Genomic DNA, 13,353 nt, shown 5'->3' with positions numbered 1-13,353 from the left:
TTCCATCATATATCAGGAATAATTGCAACCAGTTTGAAAGTGATGGCCAATTCTACGTTCCGGGCAACCTAGGCTTCACTCTAGGGCGTTGCTCCACCAGATCGAATAGCTAGTGCCTTAGAAATCAACGCCAGAAGCATAAAATACAATATAAATACAACAGTTTGTCCATCGTATAAAACGAATAATTGCAACCAGTATGAAACTTATGGTCATTTCAACTTTCCGAGCAAGCTAGGCTTCACCCTAGGGCGTTGCTCCAACAGATTGAATAGTTAGGGCCTTAGAAGTCAACGCCCGAACCATAAAATGCAAAAAAAATACAACAGTGTTTCCATCATATAACAGGAATAATTGCAACCAGTTTGAAAGTGATGGCCAATTCTACGTTCCGGCAACCTAGGCTTCGCTCTAGGGCGTTGCTCCACCAGATCGAATAGATAGTGCCTTAGCAGTCAACGCCAGAAGCATAAAATACAATATAAATACAACAGTTTTTCCATCGTATAAAACGAATAATTGCAACCAGTATGAAACTTATGGTCATTTCTACTTTCCGAGCAACCTAGGCTTCACCCTAGGGCGTTGCTCCAACTGATTGAATAGTTAGGGCCTTAGAAGTCAACGCCCGAACCATAAAATGCAAAAAAAATACAACAGTGTTTCCATCATATGTCAGGAATAATTGCAACCAGTTTGAAAGTGATGGCCAATTCTACGTTCCGGGCAACCTAGGTTTCACTACAGGGCGTTGCTCCACCAGACCGAATAGTTACGGCCTAAGAAGTCAACGCCAGAAGCATAAAATACGATATAAATGCAATAGCTTTTCCATCGTATAAAACGAATAATTGCAACCGGTATGAAACTTATGGTCATTTCTACTTTCCGAGCAAGCTGGGCTTCACCCTAGGGCGTTGCTCCAACAGATTGAATAGTTAGGGCCTTAGAAGTCAACGCCCGAAGCATAAAATGCAATAAAAATACAACAGTGTTTCCATCATATATCAGGAATAATTGCAACCAGTTTGAATGCGATGGTCATTTCTACGTTCCGGGCAACATAGGCTTCACTCTAGGGCGTTGCTCCACTAGATCGAATAGTTAGTGCCTTAGAAGTCAACGCCAGAAGCATAAAATAAAATATAAATACAACAGTTTTTCCATCGTATAAAACGAATAATTGCAACCAGTATGAAACTTATGGACATTTCTACTTTCCGAGCAACATAGGCTTCACCATAGGGCGTTGCTCCAACAGATTGAATAGTTAGGGCCTTAGAAGTCAACGCCCGAACCATAAAATGCAAAAAAAATACAACAGTGTTTCCATCATATATCAGGAATAATTGCAACCAGTTTGAAAGTGATGGCCAATTCTACGTTCCGGGCAACCTAGGCTTCGCTCTGGGGCGTTGCTCCACCAGATCGAATAGATAGTGCCTTAGCAGTCAACGCCAGAAGCATAAAATACAATATAAATACAACAGTTTTTCCATCGTATAAAACGAATAATTGCAACCAGTATGAAACTTATGGTCATTTCTACTTTCCGAGCAAGCTGGGCTTCACCCTAGGGCGTTGCTCCAACAGATTGAATAGTTAGGGCCTTAGAAGTCAACGCCCGAAGCATAAAATGCAATAAAAATACAACAGTGTATCCATCATATAACAGGAATAATTGAAACCAGTTTGAAAGTGATGGCTTATTCTACGTTCCGGGCAACCTACGCTTCAGTCTAGGGCGTTGCTCCACCAGATCGAATAGTTAGTGCCTTAGAAGTCAACGCCAGAAGCATAAAATACAATACAAATACAAGAGTTTTTCCATCGTATAAAACGAATAATTGCAACCAGTATGAAACTTATGCTCATTTCTACTTTCCCAGCAACCTAGGCTTCACCCTAGGGCGTTGCTCCAACAGATTCAATACTTAGGGCCTTAGAAGTCAACGCCCGAACCATAAAATGCAAAAAAAATACAACAGTGTTTCCATCATATATCAGGAATAATTGCAACCAGTTTGAAAGTGATGGTCAATTCTATGTTCCAGGCAACCTAGGCTTCACTCTAGAGTGTTGTTCTACCAGATCGAATAGTTAGGGCTTAAGAAGTCAACGCCAGATGCATAAAATACAATATAAATATAACAGTTTTTCCATCATATAAAACGAATAATTTCAACCAGTATGAAAGTTATGGTCATTTCTACGTTCCGGGCAACCTAGGTTTCACTCTAGGGCGTTGCTCCGCCAGATCAAACAGTTAGGGCCTTAGAAGCCAACGCCCGAAGCATTAAATACAAAATAAATAGAACAGTTTTTCCATAGTATAAAACGAATAATTGCTACCAGTGTAAAAGTTATGGTTATTTCTACGTTCCGGGCAACCTAGGCTTCACCCTAGGCCGTTGTTCCACCAGATCGAATAGTTAGGGCCTAAGAAGGGAACGCCAGAAGCATAAAATACAATGTAAATACAACAGTTTTTCCATCATATAAAACGAATAATTTCAACCAGTATGAAAGTTATGGTCATTTCTACTTTCCGGGCAACCTAGGCTTCACTCTAGGGCGTTGCTCCAACAGATTGAATAGTTAGGGCCTTAGAAGTCAACGCCCGAACCATCAAATGCAAAAAAAATACAACAGTGTTTCCATCATATATCAGGAATAATTGCAACCAGTTTGAAAGTGATGGCCAATTCTACGTTCCGGGCAACCTAGGCTTCACTCTAGGGCGTTGCTCCACTAGATCGAATAGTTAGTGCCTTAGAAGTCAACGCCAGAAGCATAAAATAAAATATAAATACAACAGTTTTTCCATCGTATAAAACGAATAATTGCAACCAGTATGAAACTTATGGACATTTCTACTTTCCGAGCAACATAGGCTTCACCCTAGGGCGTTGCTCCAACAGATTGAATAGTTTGGGCCTTAGAAGTCAACGCCCGAACCATAAAATGCAAAAAAAATACAACAGTGTTTCCATCATATAACAGGAATAATTGCAACCAGTTTGAAAGTGATGGCCAATTCTACGTTCCGGGCAACCTAGGCTTCGCTCTAGGGCGTTGCTCCACCAGATCGAATAGTTAGTGCCTTAGAAGTCAACGCCAGCAGCATAAAATACAATATAAATACAAGAGTTTTTCCATCGTATAAAACGAATAATTGCAACCAGTATGAAACTTATGCTCATTTCTACTTTCCCAGCAACCTAGGCTTCACCCTAGGGCGTTGCTCCCACAGATTCAATACTTAGGGCCTTAGAAGTCAACGCCCGAACCATAAAATGCAAAAAAAATACAACAGTGTTTCCATCATATATCAGGAATAATTGCAACCAGTTTGAAAGTGATGGCCAATTCTATGTTCCAGGCAACCTAGGCTTCACTCTAGGGCGTTGCTCCACCAGATCGAATAGATAGTGCCTTAGCAGTCAACGCCAGAAGCATAAAATACAATATAAATACAACAGTTTTTCCATCGTATAAAACGAATAATTGCAACCAGTATGAAACTTATGGTCATTTCTACTTTCCGAGCAACCTAGGCTTCACCCTAGGGCGTTGCTCCAACTGATTGAATAGTTAGGGCCTTAGAAGTCAACGCCCGAACCATAAAATGCAAAAAAAATACAACAGTGTTTCCATCATATGTCAGGAATAATTGCAACCAGTTTGAAAGTGATGGCCAATTCTACGTTCCGGGCAACCTAGGTTTCACTACAGGGCGTTGCTCCACCAGACCGAATAGTTACGGCCTAAGAAGTCAACGCCAGAAGCATAAAATACGATATAAATGCAATAGCTTTTCCATCGTATAAAACGAATAATTGCAACCGGTATGAAACTTATGGTCATTTCTACTTTCCGAGCAAGCTGGGCTTCACCCTAGGGCGTTGCTCCAACAGATTGAATAGTTAGGGCCTTAGAAGTCAACGCCCGAAGCATAAAATGCAATAAAAATACAACAGTGTTTCCATCATATATCAGGAATAATTGCAACCAGTTTGAAAGTGATGGCCAATTCTATGTTCCAGGCAACCTAGGCTTCACTCTAGGGCGTTGTTCTACCAGATCGAATAGTTAGGGCTTAAGAAGTCAACGCCAGAAGCATAAAATACAATATAAATATAACAGTTTTTCCATCGTATAAAACGAATAATAGCAACCAGTGTGAAAGTTATGGTCATTTCTACGTTCCGGGCAACCTAGGTTTCACTCTAGGGCGTTGCTCCGCCAGATCAAACAGTTAGGGCCTTAGAAGCCAACGCCCGAAGCATTAAATACAAAATAAATAGAACAGTTTTTCCATAGTATAAAACGAATAATTGCTACCAGTGTAAAAGTTATGGTTATTTCTACGTTCCGGGCAACCTAGGCTTCACCCTAGGCCGTTGTTCCACCAGATCGAATAGTTAGGGCCTAAGAAGGGAACGCCAGAAGCATAAAATACAGTATAAATACAACAGTTTCTCCATCATATAAAACGAATAATTGCAACCAGTATGAAACTTATGGTCATTTCTACTTTCCGAGCAAGCTGGGCTTCACCCTAGGGCGTTGCTCCAACAGATTGAATAGTTAGGGCCTTAGAAGTCAACGCCCGAAACATAAAATGCAATAAAAATACAACAGTGTTTCCATCATATATCAGGAATAATTGCAACCAGTTTGAATGCGATGGTCATTTCTACGTTCCGGGCAACGTAGGCTTCACTCTAGGGCGTTGCTCCACTAGATCGAATAGTTAGTGCCTTAGAAGTCAACGCCAGAAGCATAAAATAAAATATAAATACAACAGTTTTTCCATCGTATAAAACGAATAATTGCAACCAGTATGAAACTTATGGACATTTCTACTTTCCGAGCAACATAGGCTTCACCATAGGGCGTTGCTCCAACAGATTGAATAGTTAGGGCCTTAGAAGTCAACGCCCGAACCATAAAATGCAAAAAAAATACAACAGTGTTTCCATCATATATCAGGAATAATTGCAACCAGTTTGAAAGTGATGGCCAATTCTACGTTCCGGGCAACCTAGGCTTCGCTCTGGGGCGTTGCTCCACCAGATCGAATAGATAGTGCCTTAGCAGTCAACGCCAGAAGCATAAAATACAATATAAATACAACAGTTTTTCCATCGTATAAAACGAATAATTGCAACCAGTATGAAACTTATGGTCATTTCTACTTTCCGAGCAAGCTGGGCTTCACCCTAGGGCGTTGGTCCAACAGATTGAATAGTTAGGGCCTTAGAAGTCAACGCCCGAAGCATAAAATGCAATAAAAATACAACAGTGTATCCATCATATAACAGGAATAATTGAAACCAGTTTGAAAGTGATGGCCAATTCTACGTTCCGGGCAACCTACGCTTCAGTCTAGGGCGTTGCTCCACCAGATCGAATAGTTAGTGCCTTAGAAGTCAACGCCAGAAGCATAAAATACAATATAAATACAAGAGTTTTTCCATCGTATAAAACGAATAATTGCAACCAGTATGAAACTTATGGTCATTTCTACTTTCCGAGCAACCTAGGCTTCACCCTATGGCGTTGCTCCAACTGATTGAATAGTTAGGGCCTTAGAAGTCAACGCCCGAACCATAAAATGCAAAAAAAATACAACAGTGTTTCCATCATATGTCAGGAATAATTGCAACCAGTTTGAAAGTGATGGCCAATTCTACGTTCCGGGCAACCTAGGTTTCACTACAGGGCGTTGCTCCACCAGACCGAATAGTTACGGCCTAAGAAGTCAACGCCAGAAGCATAAAATGCGATATAAATGCAATAGCTTTTCCATCGTATAAAACGAATAATTGCAACCGGTATGAAACTTATGGTCATTTCTACTTTCCGAGCAAGCTGGGCTTCACCCTAGGGCGTTGCTCCAACAGATTGAATAGTTAGGGCCTTAGAAGTCAACGCCCGAAGCATAAAATGCAATAAAAATACAACAGTGTTTCCACCATATATCAGGAATAATTGCAACCAGTTTGAAAGTGATGGCCAATTCTATGTTCCAGGCAACCTAGGCTTCACTCTAGGGCGTTGTTCTACCAGATCGAATAGTTAGGGCTAAAGAAGTCAACGCCAGAAGCATAAAATACAATATAAATATAACAGTTTTTCCATCGTATAAAACGAATAATAGCAACCAGTGTGAAGGTTATGGTCATTTCTACGTTCCGGGCAACCTAGGTTTCACTCTAGGGCGTTGCTCCGCCAGATCAAACAGTTAGGGCCTTAGAAGCCAACGCCCGAAGCATTAAATACAAAATAAATAGAACAGTTTTTCCATAGTATAAAACGAATAATTGCTACCAGTGTAAAAGTTATGGTTATTTCTACGTTCCGGGCAACCTAGGCTTCACCCTAGGCCGTTGTTCCACCAGATCGAATAGTTAGGGCCTAAGAAGGGAACGCCAGAAGCATAAAATACAATATAAATACAACAGTTTTTCCATCATATAAAACGAATAATTGCAACCAGTATGAAACTTATGGTCATTTCTACTTTCCGAGCAAGCTGGGCTTCACCCTAGGGCGTTGCTCCAACAGATTGAATAGTTAGGGCCTTAGAAGTCAACGCCCGAAGCATTAAATGCAATAAAAATACAACAGTGTTTCCATCATATATCAGGCATAATTGCAACCAGTTTGAATGCGATGGTCATTTCTACGTTCCGGGCAACATAGGCTTCACTCTAGGGCGTTGCTCCACTAGATCGAATAGTTAGTGCCTTAGAAGTCAACGCCAGAAGCATAAAATAAAATATAAATACAACAGTTTTTCCATCGTATAAAACGAATAATTGCAACCAGTATGAAACTTATGGACATTTCTACTTTCCGAGCAACATAGGCTTCACCATAGGGCGCTGCTCCAACAGATTGAATAGTTAGGGCCTTAGAAGTCAACGCCCGAACCATAAAATGCAAAAAAAATACAACAGTGTTTCCATCATATATCAGGAATAATTGCAACCAGTTTGAAAGTGATGGCCAATTCTACGTTCCGGGCAACCTAGGCTTCGCTCTGGGGCGTTGCTCCACCAGATCGAATAGATAGTGCCTTAGCAGTCAACGCCAGAAGCATAAAATACAATATAAATACAACAGTTTTTCCATCGTATAAAACGAATAATTGCAACCAGTATGAAACTTATGGTCATTTCTACTTTCCGAGCAACCTAGGCTTCACCCTAGGGCGTTGCTCCAACTGATTGAATAGTTAGGGCCTTAGAAGTCAACGCCCGAACCATAAAATGCAAAAAAAATACAACAGTGTTTCCATCATATGTCAGGAATAATTGCAACCAGTTTGAAAGTGATGGCCAATTCTACGTTCCGGGCAACCTAGGTTTCACTACAGGGCGTTGCTCCACCAGACCGTATAGTTACGGCCTAAGAAGTCAACGCCAGAAGCATAAAATACGATATAAATGCAATAGCTTTTCCATCGTATAAAACGAATAATTGCAACCAGTATGAAACTTATGGTCATTTCTACTTTCCGAGCAAGCTGGGCTTCACCCTAGGGCGTTGCTCCAACAGATTGAACAGTTAGGGCCTTAGAAGTCAACGCCCGAAGCATAAAATGCAATAAAAATACAACAGTGTTTCCATCATATATCAGGAATAATTGCAACCAGTTTGAAAGTGATGGCCAATTCAAACGTTCCGGGCAACCTAGGCTTCACTCTAGGGCATTGCTCCACCAGATCGAATAGTTAGTGCCTTAGAAATCAACGCCAGAAGCATAAAATACAATATAAATACAACAGTTTGTCCATCGTATAAAACGAATAATTGCAACCAGTATGAAACTTATGGTCATTTCAACTTTCCGAGCAAGCTAGGCTTCACCCTAGGGCGTTGCTCCAACAGATTGAATAGTTTGGGCCTTAGAAGTCAACGCCCGAACCATAAAATGCAAAAAAAATACAACAGTGTTTCCATCATATAACAGGAATAATTGCAACCAGTTTGAAAGTGATGGCCAATTCTACGTTCCGGGCAACCTAGGCTTCGCTCTAGGGCGTTGCTCCACCAGATCGAATAGTTAGTGCCTTAGAAGTCAACGCCAGCAGCATAAAATACAATATAAATACAAGAGTTTTTCCATCGTATAAAACGAATAATTGCAACCAGTATGAAACTTATGCTCATTTCTACTTTCCCAGCAACCTAGGCTTCACCCTAGGGCGTTGCTCCAACAGATTCAATACTTAGGGCCTTAGAAGTCAACGCCCGAACCATAAAATGCAAAAAAAATACAACAGTGTTTCCATCATATATCAGGAATAATTGCAACCAGTTTGAAAGTGATGGCCAATTCTATGTTCCAGGCAACCTAGGCTTCACTCTAGGGCGTTGTTCTACCAGATCGAATAGTTAGGGCTTAAGAAGTCAACGCCAGAAGCATAAAATACAATATAAATATAACAGTTTTTCCATCATATAAAACGAATAATTTCAACCAGTATGAAAGTTATGGTCATTTCTACGTTCCGGGCAACCTAGGTTTCACTCTAGGGCGTTGCTCCGCCAGATCAAACAGTTAGGGCCTTAGAATCCAACGCCCGAAGCATTAAACACAAAATAAATAGAACAGTTTTTCCATAGTATAAAACGAATAATTGCTACCAGTGTAAAAGTTATGGTTATTTCTACGTTCCGGGCAACCTAGGCTTCACCCTAGGCCGTTGTTGCACCAGATCGAATAGTTAGGGCCTAAGAAGGGAACGCCAGAAGCATAAAATACAATATAAATACAACAGTTTTTCCATCATATAAAACGAATAATTTCAACCAGTATGAAAGTTATGGTCATTTCTACTTTCCGGGCAACCTAGGCTTCACTCTAGGGCGTTGCTCCACCAGACCGTATAGTTACGGCCTAAGAAGTCAACGCCAGAAGCATAAAATACGATATAAATGCAATAGCTTTTCCATCGTATAAAACGAATAATTGCAACCAGTATGAAACTTATGGTCATTTCTACTTTCCGAGCAAGCTGGGCTTCACCCTAGGGCGTTGCTCCAACAGATTGAATAGTTAGGGCCTTAGAAGTCAACGCCCGAAGCATAAAATGCAATAAAAATACAACAGTGTTTCCATCATATATCAGGAATAATTGCAACCAGTTTGAAACTGATGGCCAATTCAAACGTTCCGGGCAACCTAGGCTTCACTCTAGGGCATTGCTCCACCAGATCGAATAGTTAGTGCCTTAGAAATCAACGCCAGAAGCATAAAATACAATATAAATACAACAGTTTGTCCATCGTATAAAACGAATAATTGCAACCAGTATGAAACTTATGGTCATTTCAACTTTCCGAGCAAGCTAGGCTTCACCCTAGGGCGTTGCTCCAACAGATTGAATAGTTTGGGCCTTAGAAGTCAACGCCCGAACCATAAAATGCAAAAAAAATACAACAGTGTTTCCATCATATAACAGGAATAATTGCAACCAGTTTGAAAGTGATGGCCAATTCTACGTTCCGGGCAACCTAGGCTTCGCTCTAGGGCGTTGCTCCACCAGATCGAATAGTTAGTGCCTTAGAAGTCAACGCCAGCAGCATAAAATACAATATAAATACAAGAGTTTTTCCATCGTATAAAACGAATAATTGCAACCAGTATGAAACTTATGCTCATTTCTACTTTCCCAGCAACCTAGGCTTCACCCTAGGGCGTTGCTCCAACAGATTCAATACTTAGGGCCTTAGAAGTCAACGCCCGAACCATAAAATGCAAAAAAAATACAACAGCGTTTCCATCATATATCAGGAATAATTGCAACCAGTTTGAAAGTGATGGCCAATTCTATGTTCCAGGCAACCTAGGCTTCACTCTAGGGCGTTGTTCTACCAGATCGAATAGTTAGGGCTTAAGAAGTCAACGCCAGAAGCATAAAATACAATATAAATATAACAGTTTTTCCATCATATAAAACGAATAATTTCAACCAGTGTGAAAGTTATGGTCATTTCTACGTTCCGGGCAACCTAGGTTTCACTCTAGGGCGTTGCTCCGCCAGATCAAACAGTTAGGGCCTTAGAATCCAACGCCCGAAGCATTAAACACAAAATAAATAGAACAGTTTTTCCATAGTATAAAACGAATAATTGCTACCAGTGTAAAAGTTATGCTCATTTCTACTTTCCCAGCAACCTAGGCTTCACCCTAGGGCGTTGCTCCAACAGATTCAATAGTTAGGGCCTTAGAAGTCAACGCCCGAACCATAAAATGCAAAATAAATAGAACAGTTTTTCCATAGTATAAAACGAATAATTGCTACCAGTATGAAACTTATTGACATTTCTACTTTCCGAGCAACCTGGGCTTCACCCTAGGGCGCTGCTCCAACAGATTGAATAGTTGGGGCCTTAGAAGTCAACGCCCGAAGCAAAAAATTGCAATAAAAATACAACAGTGTATCCATCATATAACAGGAATAATTGCAACCAGTGTGAAAGTGATGGCCAATTCTACGTTCCGGGCAACATAGGCTTCACTCTAGGGCGTTGCTCCACTAGATCGAATAGTTAGTGCCTTAGAAGTCAACGCCAGAAGCATAAAATACAATATAAATACAACAGTTTTTCCATCGTATAAAACGAATAATTGCAACCAGTATGAAACTTATGGACATTTCTACTTTCCGAGCAACATAGGCTTCACCATAGGGCGTTGCTCCAACAGATTGAATAGTTAGGGCCTTAGAAGTCAACGCCCGAACCATAAAATGCAAAAAAAATACAACAGTGTTTCCATCATATATCAGGAATAGTTGCACCCAGTTTGAAAGTGATGGCCAATTCTACGTTCCGGGCAACCTACGTTTCACTACAGGGCGTTGCTCCACCAGACCGTATAGTTACGGCCTAAGAAGTCAACGCCAGAAGCATAAAATACGATATAAATGCAATAGCTTTTCCATCGTATAAAACGAATAATTGCACCCAGTATGAAATTTATGGTCATTTCTACTTTCCGAGCAAGCTGGGCTTCACCCTAGGGCGTTCCTCCAACAGATTGAATAGTTAGGGCCTTAGAAGTCAACGCCCGAAGCATAAAATGCAATAAAAATACAACAGTGTATCCATCATATAACAGGAATAATTGCAACCAGTTTGAAAGTGATGGCCAATTCTACGTTCCGGGCAACCTAGGCTTCACTCTAGGGCGTTGCTCCACCAGATCGAATAGTTAGTGTCTTAGAAGTCAACGCCAGAAGCATAAAATACAATATAAATACAAGTGTTTTTCCATCGTATAAAACGAATAATTACAACCAGTATGAAACTTATGCTCATTTCTACTTTCCCAGCAACCTAGGCGTCACCCTACGGCGCTGCTCCAACAGATTGAATAGTTAGGGCCTTAGAAGTCAACGCCCGAAGCAAAAAATTCCAATAAAAATACAACAGTGTATCCATCATATAACAGGAATAATTGAAACCAGTGTGAAAGTTATGGTCATTTCTACGTTCCGGGCAACCTAGGTTTCACTCTAGGGCGTTGCTTCACCAGATCAAACAGTTAGGGCCTTAGAAGCCAACGCCCGAAGCATTAAATACAAAATAAATAGAACAGTTTTTCCATAGTATAAAACGAATAATTGCTACCAGTCTAAAAGTTATGGTTATTTCTACGTTCCGGGCAACCTAGGCTTCACCCTAGGCCGTTGTTCCACCAGATCGAATAGTTAGGGCCTAAGAAGGGAACGCCAGAAGCATAAAATACAATATAAATACAACAGTTTTTCCATCATATAAAACGAATAATTGCAACCAGTATGAAACCTATGGTCATTTCTACTTTCCGGGCAACCTAGGCTTCACGCTAGGGCGTTGCTCCAACAGATTGAATAGTTAGGGCCTTAGAAGTCAATGCCCGAAGCATAAAATGCAATAAAAATACAACAGTTTTTCCATCATATAACAGGAATAATTGCAACCAGTTTGAAAGTGATGGCCATTTCTACGTTCCGGGCAACATAGGCTTCACTCTAGGGCGTTGCTCCACTAGATCGAATAGTTAGTGCCTTAGAAGTCAACGCCAGAAGCATAAAATACAATATAAATACAACAGTTTTTCCATCGTATGAAACGAATAATTGCAACCAGTATGAAACTTATGGTCATTTCAACTTTCCGAGCAAGCTAGGCTTCACCCTAGGGCGTTGCTCCAACAGATTGAATAGTTTGGGCCTTAGAAGTCAACGCCCGAACCATAAAATGCAAAAAAAATACAACAGTGTTTCCATCATATAACAGGAATAATTGCAACCAGTTTGAAAGTGATGGCCAATTCTACGTTCCGGGCAACCTAGGCTTCGCTCTAGGGCGTTGCTCCACCAGATCGAATAGTTAGGGCTTAAGAAGTCAACGCCAGAAGCATAAAATACAATATAAATATAACAGTTTTTCCATCATATAAAACGAATAATTTCAACCAGTATGAAAGTTATGGTCATTTCTACGTTCCGGGCAACCTAGGTTTCACTCTAGGGCGTTGCTCCGCCAGATCAAACAGTTAGGGCCTTAGAATCCAACGCCCGAAGCATTAAACACAAAATAAATAGAACAGTTTTTCCATAGTATAAAACGAATAATTGCTACCAGTGTAAAAGTTATGGTTATTTCTACGTTCCGGGCAACCTAGGCTTCACCCTAGGCCGTTGTTGCACCAGATCGAATAGTTAGGGCCTAAGAAGGGAACGCCAGAAGCATAAAATACAATATAAATACAACAGTTTTTCCATCATATAAAACGAATAATTTCAACCAGTATGAAAGTTATGGTCATTTCTACTTTCCGGGCAACCTAGGCTTCACTCTAGGGCGTTGCTCCACCAGACCGTATAGTTACGGCCTAAGAAGTCAACGCCAGAAGCATAAAATACGATATAAATGCAATAGCTTTTCCATCGTATAAAACGAATAATTGCAACCAGTATGAAACTTATGCTCATTTCTACTTTCCCAGCAACCTAGGCTTCACCCTAGGGCGTTGCTCCAACAGATTCAATACTTAGGGCCTTAGAAGTCAACGCCCGAACCATAAAATGCAAAAAAAATACAACAGCGCTTCCATCATATATCAGGAATAATTGCAACCAGTTTGAAAGTGATGGCCAATTCTATGTTCCAGGCAACCTAGGCTTCACTCTAGGGCGTTGTTCTACCAGATCGAATAGTTAGGGCTTAAGAAGTCAACGCCAGAAGCATAAAATACAATATAAATATAACAGTTTTTCCATCATATAAAACGAATAATTTCAACCAGTGTGAAAGTTATGGTCATTTCTACGTTCCGGGCAACCT

The sequence above is a fragment of the Calliopsis andreniformis genome, unplaced genomic scaffold, assembly GCF_051401765.1.
Source record: "Calliopsis andreniformis isolate RMS-2024a unplaced genomic scaffold, iyCalAndr_principal scaffold0004, whole genome shotgun sequence".
NCBI lineage: Eukaryota > Metazoa > Arthropoda > Insecta > Hymenoptera > Andrenidae > Calliopsis > Calliopsis andreniformis.
This window is presented reverse-complemented; position numbering follows the sequence as displayed.